Here is an 8181-nt window from a genome sequence, read left to right on the forward strand (position 1 = left end):
AAAGCTCGTTCCTCGTTCCTTCCCAATCTTGGAACGAGTTCCCGTTACAAGTTACTTTAATGCGAATGGAACGCGTTCCAGTTACATTTCTAACATTGGAACGTGTCGTTACATTAACGTTACATTTGATTTTTTAAAATTAAAATATGGTGTCGGATAATCCTGCGACGAAATAAAGTGTGCAATTTAAATCTCACATCAAACTAAGTATATTATAAGAATTTGAACATTGCCGGCGGCACATTATCTGGAGATAAAAAGAATCCAAAGAAACGCTCCTAGACGAATTTTTTTCAAGCAGCACCGGACATACTCCAGACATGTTTAACTGCAACTTTGGTGCTCGTCTATTACAAGTGCAACACATACGGCGCTTTCCACTTCGGTCTTCAAATGCGCAGTCAGGATACTGCGCTTCAGATCTGCAAATAGAAAGTTACTCGCATGCACCAATAGCCTCCTGAGACCCGGACACAACAACGGGACATAATCGCTCTTCACGGTAGTTTTTATTGCCTACTGTTATGTCATGAACTTGAAAAACAATTTTTAAAATTTCAATAGTGTAGCACCACTGTAGGATGACGTGACAGCGGCCGTACGAGCCGTGCCGTCGTCCCTACTCAAAATGGCGAAGGTGGTGAGCCGAGCGGCGGCTGCGACGACCAGCGTGGCTAGCTTCTAGAACGACACTGGGCGTGCCGAGCTTGCGCCTCGAGCACGCGCTGTGCTTCTTAATTTTTCACTTCTTTGACAGCCGGCGCTAAGGCACCGGCTGAGAGCGCCGACCAAAGGGCCCCGCGTTGCGGCGTCGGTGGGCGCTATAATACCACGGATAGATGCCAAAAGCTCCGCCTCCATGTACGTGAAAAAAATGACTATCTCCATCATCTCCTCATGTAAGCTGTGGTAAAAACTGCATTTCATTGTTTGAACGCTGAGATGAAGATGGAACTACGTGTAGTACATTGCCATATTGCTGCCGCGTCCGGTATTTTCACGAAATCTCGGTGACTTCGAAATACGCCTCGAAGTCTTTCGGCCGTGTGGGACGACACAGAGGCTAGACCAATTTATTGTCAAATTTCTCGAAAGCGGATGACAAGAATATGAGTAAACCACTTCTTACAAGTAGTTACACATGCACCGTCTTCACACCCAGAGTGAATATTTTGCGTATCACTTCCGAGTGAATTTCGAAAAAAAAAGTGGAAGGCAATGTGCAATGTATTGTACAAGGGGTCTCAGGAGGATATAATTGAATGTTGCACAAGAAACCGCATCGAAAGGAACAATACTTAGGCGTTTAATGAATGCTGATCCAATATTGCAGTATGAGTCGAAAAAGAAATGTCCAGAATAGATATTCTTAATTTAGTAAGACCCTTGTTTGAACTCGCAAGAGTTACATCTCGATGTTAGTGTCCGACAGGCCGCCATGGCGGAAAGAAACTACAGAAGGGAGCGTCACGTGACAATCTTGAAGTCTAGTCATAAAAAAAATAAAATGCAGAACTCGCGAAAAAAATGCACCATAGTCACGTGACAGACAAGCGGTAGTTCTTTGCGCCCTACATGATGTGCTGCATACGTGCGTGCGTCGGTGCGCCTGTTTAGTGCCATGGAACGTTTACAGAAGGAACGCCGTTCCCTCTGCCGTTCCTTCGTAAAAATAACGAGTTACCTTTACAGTTCCACCGAGCCTTAAAGGAATGGTGGCATACCTCTGTTCCTCCCAAAAGGAACTAGTTCCTGGAATGCCGTTCCGTACAAAACTGCACCAAAGGGAATATATCGCTTTCGCATACCCACACGTAAGCAGTTTGAAATGTCTCTGCCGAATTTCTTTTTTTAACAGCGAAGCTGTTTAAGCCAGCCGTAATTTGTGGTGCGTATCAAGAAACTACAAAAAAAAGGAAATAAATAAACTTTCTTGCCGAGGTGGGTTTCGAGCCCGCGTACCTCCGGTCCCAAAGCGAGCGTCGGAACCACTAGGCTATACAGCCACGCTGCCAGAGCATGCATTTATGCTAACCATATGATTGCGTTCGAGCGTCGTCGTATTCCTCCACAGCTGGCGCGTTTGTACGCCCGTGCTCTGCGAGGTGAAGAGGTTTGCGTGCTATGAGAGCGTGAGAGAGAGCGCCGCATTCACGGAGCGGGTCTCCTGGAACGCGGTGTCGGTGTTGCAAGCTGCGCTGTGCAACGCGCAGTGTCGGCCGTAAGTCCGAGACGCACGAAAAGAAATTATCGTCTACATGAGTAATGAGATGAAAAGTTCGCGCGCACTTCCGGAAAATGCTGGGCTACGATCACACAGCTTCGCTGTTTCAAGCGTTGCGCGGCCGAGTGCAAGGTTTTTTATTAGCAATATGTGTGATATTATTGAACCGGGATACAATTTTTGTGGATGATTGTGTACTGTGTGCAAGGGCATCTAATGAGTCATTGTTTTTATTGGCGGCCGACTTGAAGCGCGTATAAATATAGTTTGTCACTAATAGCACGGCCCTAAACATAAATAATTATGTAGACATTAGCTTCACTACAAAAATGTTACAAAATCAGATATAAGTATTTGTTAAGTGGCCAGTTGAAATAAAAAAATAATTCACCAGTGAAATATTTAGGTCTTATGCTGTCAGAGGATGGCTCTTGGTCATAACATGTTAATACCGTAGTTAGAAATGCCGGGCATGCCCTTCACTTCTTGCAACAAAGTTTAAAACACATAAGTATTAACGTAAAAGAGCAGCGTAAAAAACAAATTTTACCAATGTTGGCGTAGGCATGCCCTGTGTTGAATGCGGTTTCTGATGTGCATATCAATGCAGCATTGGGTGAAGGTTAAAGAACCCCAGGTGGACTAAAGTAATCCGGAGTTCCCCACCACGGCGTGCCTCATAATCAGATCGTGGTTTTGGCACGTAAAGCCCAACAATAAATTTTTTGCATATTAATGCTCTAGAAAAAGTCCAATCCCTCGCGACACTGTTCGACCTGGGGATATACAACCACTTTGTAAGTGTAAGAGGAAAAATAACTTGACTGGATCCTTTTGCTTGAACAGGGAAGCAGGTTACGTCTTAAATTGTTTTACTCAATATTTCATAATCATATTGCCACGTATACATGTTTATCTTTCACCGGTGACCGCTTTTCACCGGCTAACAATGTTAAACGTAATCGCTAGGCACAGGACGCGCCTGCAGGTATCGGAAGTTTCTGGAACGTTATCGATGCTTCTATCCGTTGTCTCTTGTCACCGACGCTCATGTCATCTGATTGTATGAGCAACGCGAATTATCTAGAACTTTCTGGAAGACACGCGGGTACCAGGGATTATTCTGGGACCTTCGATGACTCATGTATAAAAGCCGACGCGTTTCGCCGCTGATCAGATTTCGACGATCGCCGTCTGTGTTCGCCGCTATTCGTTGTGCTTCGAGTGTAGCTTGCTTTTGTGGGCCTGCAAGGGTTCGCCGTCAACGCGCCACGTCCACAGCTTGGCGAGCGGCCACGTGACATCGCCGACTACCTCGCCAGAGCCCAGTGGCAATCACGACGACCCTCACGCTCGCCGTCACCAGGCCGCTACATCTCGCCGCATCGCCGGCTGTATGCCGGCCCAACCCGGGGCCGATCTCCTAGCCCTTACCCGGGAAACTAAAGGCAGCAACCGATGGAGGTGCGGGTGCTGTACGACGCAATGCTGAAGATACTCCGCCGCCGACGAACTAAATTCGCGAATCATCATGACGAGGTATCAGCATAGCGCCTGGCAAGAGCCTTGACGACAACACTTCGCCGCCGAAAGTAGACCTACCAACGCGACGTAGCAGCAGCGAGCAAGCCGACGCAGCCGTGATCCGACGCCACGACTTAACCGTAACGCCAGACGATGGTCTACCGATCTAGACGTGCTATTCGATGGTCATAACGTCACCGCTCTCGTCGACACTGAAGCCGACTATTCCGTCTGCAGTGGCGAGTTCGCCGCCAAGTTGAAGAAGGTGAAAACGGCCTGGCAAGGACCCGATATCCGGACAGCGGGAGGCCACCTAATAACGCCGGCTGGAATCTGCACAGCGCGAGTCACGGTAAACAACCGCACTTACCCGGCGAGCTTCGTAATCCTGCAGCACGGCTCCAGGGATGTTATCCTAGGCATGGACTTTCTAAACCAACACGGTGCAGTCATCGACTTAAGGTCCAAGTCGATAACGCTTTCAACGCACAACGCGATACCACCGGATACAAACACCAGTTACCATGCCTTGAATGTGCTAGAAGAACAAGTCACCGTTCCGCCTCGCTCCAGCGTAAGGATTTCCGTCGGTACCGAAGTGCCTACAGACATGGAGGGTGTCATCGAGGGCGATCATCACTTACTGCACGATCGTGAAATTTGCGTTGCTAGAGGCATAGCTGAGTTACATCAAGGGAAAGCAAGAGTGATGCTCACGAACTTCAGCCACGAATACAAGCACATTAACAACGGCACCACGGTCGCCTACATCGACGAAATAGTACAATCCAGCGGTGCTTTCGCCTTCACGGATTCTAGTGCACCTGCAACGATGACTGTAGTACCTGAACCAACTTTCGACGTCAATCAGAACCTTCCCAATCATAAGAAAGAATAGCTAAAAGCTCTGCTCCTGCAATACAAGGACTGCTTCTCGTCGTCGTCAAAAGTTCGACAAACCCCTGTCGCCAAGCACCGCATCATAACCGACGAATATGTCCGCCCACTCGGTCAGAGCCCGTACCGAGTTTCGGCGCGCGAACGCGAGGCCATAAGGCAACAAGTCGACGAAATGCTACGCGACGACATCATCCAGCCATCTAAGAGTCCGTGGGCGTCCCCCGTGGTGTTAGTAAAGAAGAAGGATGGAACGCTACGTTTCTGCGTCGATTATCGTCGCCTCAATAAAATCACGAAGAAGGACGTATACCCTCTCCCACGTATTGACGACGCCTTGGATCGACTCTACAACGCAAAGTACTTTTCGTCAATGGACCTCAAAACCGGCTACTGGCAAGTCGAAGTCGACGAGAGGGACCGGGAGAAGACTGCCTTTATAACACCAGACGGACTGTTCGAGTTCAAGGTCATGTCGTTTGGTCTTTGCTGGGCACCTGCGACTTTCCAACGCGTCATGGATAATGTACTGGCAGGCTTGAAGTGGCAGACTTGCCTCGTCTATTTGGGCGACGTAGTTGTTTGCCTCAAGCTTCGAAGAACACCTGCCGGCGCCTTCAAACAGTTCTTCAAGTATCAAGACCTCCGGACTCACGTTAAAGCCAGAAAAGTGCCGCTTCGCATACGAGGAGCTCTTGTTTTTGGGCCACGTCATCAACAAGTCTGGAGTTTGCCCCTGACCCTCAGAAAACTGCGGCCATCGCTGACTTTCCTCCGCCCGCCGACAAGAAGGCAGTCCGTAGATTTCTTGGACTGCGCGCCTATTACAGGCGCTTCGTGAAGGACTTTTCACGGATCGCTGAGCCACTGACGTACCTCACGAAGGCCGACGTCGAGTTCAAGTGGGAGACGCCGCAAGTCGAAGCATTTGAAGAACTGAAGCGACGCCTGCAATCGCCGCCAATACTTGCACATTTCGACGAAAAAGCCGATAGCGAAGTGCACACCGACGCAATCAGTGTAGGACTCAGCGCTGTGCTTGTGCAGAGGACTGACGGACTAGAAAGGGTTGTAAGTTACGCTAGCCGGTCGCTGTCGAAGGCGGAAACAAATTATTCCACAACCGAAAAGGAATGCCTCGCCATCATTTGGGCTACATCAAAGTTTCGCCCCTACCTCTATGGCAGGTCCTTCAAAGTTGTGAGCGACCACCACGCCTTGTGTTGGCTAGCTAACTTGAAGGATCCTTCAGGTCGCCTCGCACAATGGAGTCTGAGACTTCAAGCATTCGACATCACCGTCGTTTACAAGTCCGGGCGAAAGCACTCTGACGCCGACTGCTTGTCTCGCGCCCCCGTTGAACCGCCGCCACAGGACGACCAGGATGACGACACTTTGTCGGGACCCATCAGTCCTTGCCTGCTTGTCTCGCGCCTCCGTCGAACCGCCACCACAGGACGACCAGGATGACGACACTTTCTTGGGACCCAACAACAGCGAGCTGACCCGGAACTAAGGAGCCTTGTAGACTGCCTGGAAGGCAAGACCGTCATTGTGCCCAAGGTGTTCAGGCGAGGATTGGCGTCGTTTTTCTTGCAAAACGACATTCTCTTAAAGACGAACTTCTCGACTGTTCGAGCCAACTACCTCCTCGTGGTACCCTCAGCATTGCGTCCAGAGGTTCTGCAAGCTCTCCATGATGACCCAACGGCTGGACACCTCAGTTTTTCCCGCACGCTCTCGAGGATCCAAGAAAAATACTACTGGCCTAGCCACTCTGCCGACGTCGCCCATTACGTAAGGACATGCCGAGACTGTCAGCGACGCAAAACACCGCCGACAAGGCCAGCCGGACTTCTACAGCCGATCGAGCCACCTCGCCGACTGTTCCACATGATCGGGATGGTCATACTGGGGCCTTTCCCGACGTCGACGTCCGGGAATAAATGGATCGTCGTAGCTACGGACTACCTCACGAGCTACGCCGAAACAAAAGCCTTGCCCAAAGGCAGTGCCGCCGAGGTAGCCCGATTTTTCGTCGAGAACACCCTCCTGCGTCACGGCGCCGCAGAAGTCCTCATCACCGACAGAGGTACAGCCTTTACGGCAGAACTAACGCAAGCCATCCTGCGATACAGCCACAGAAGCCATCGCCGAACCACCGCCTACCACCCGCAGACGAATGGCCTCACCAAGCGCCTAAATAAGACCATCGCCGACATGCTGGCAATGTACGTCGACGTCGAACACAAGACGTGGGATGCCATCTTTCCGCACGTGACCTTCGCATACAACATGGCCGTGCAAGAAACGACGCACGTGGCGCCGTTCAACCTGGTCTACGGAAGGAACCCGGCAACGACGCTTGATGCCATGCTACCGGACGTCACCGACGAAGAAAATCTCGACGTTGCCAGCTATTTGCAGCGTGCCGAAGAAGGCCGACAGCTCGCCCGCCTGCGCACCAAGAACCAGCAGAGGACCGACAGCCGACACTACAATCTTCGACGACGCTACGTCGAGTACCAGCCCGGAGACCGTGTTTGGGTCTGGACTCCGATACGCCGACGAGGACTTAGTGAGCAACTGTTACGTCGCTATTTCGGACCATATAAGTTCATCCAACGTATTGGCACACTGGACTATGAGGTCGTGCCAGACGGCATTTCGCAATCACAGCGGCGCCGGGCACGCCGTGAAGTCATCCACGTGGTGCGTCTTAGCCCTTTCTACGCCCGCTGACGAACTTCGGTACTTTGTTACTTTGTTATTGTTTGTTTTTTTTTTTCTCTGTACGCGTGGTTTTGTTTTCGCTTTCTTGTTTGTAGCATCGGGACGATGCTCTTTAAGGGGAGGGTATTGACACGTATATACAATATGTTTATCTTTCACCGGTGACCGCTTTTCACCGGCTAAAAATGTTAAACGTTATCGCTAGGCACAGGATGCGCCTGTAGGTATGGGAAGTTTCTCGAACGTTATCGATGCTTCTATCCGTTGTCTTTTGTCACTGACGCTCATGTAATCTAATTGTATGAGTGACGCGAATTATCTAGATCTTTCTGGAAGAGATGCGGGTACCATGGATTATTCTGGGGCCTTCGATGACTCATGTATAAAAGCCGACGCGTTTCGCCGCTGATCAGATTTCGACGATCGCCGACTGTGTTCACCCCTTTCGTTGTGCTTCGAGTGTAGCTTGCTTTTGTGGGCACATGTTCGCCCAATAAAGAATCAGTTTCGTCATACACAGTTTTACGACTGTTTACTTCAGCGTCACTACTACGTGACAGTATGGGAATCTGCTGATCAGACTATCTGAAGTAGAGCACTGCACGGGCCGGTTTTTCAGGTCCGGGCCTGGCCCGAGCCCGAAAGTACCATTCTTTGGCCGGCCCGGTTCTGTTCGACTCATTAGCCCTTTTGCCTTTACGAAGCTAGCTCGCGTTCTCGATTATTGTGAAGATACTGTCATGTGATCAACGGCCGCCGGGCGGTCTTCAAGCTGCATCATAGCAGGTTTTTGCCCTGCATCC

Source organism: Dermacentor silvarum, chromosome 1 (genome assembly GCF_013339745.2).
Source record: "Dermacentor silvarum isolate Dsil-2018 chromosome 1, BIME_Dsil_1.4, whole genome shotgun sequence".
Lineage (NCBI taxonomy): Eukaryota > Metazoa > Arthropoda > Arachnida > Ixodida > Ixodidae > Dermacentor > Dermacentor silvarum.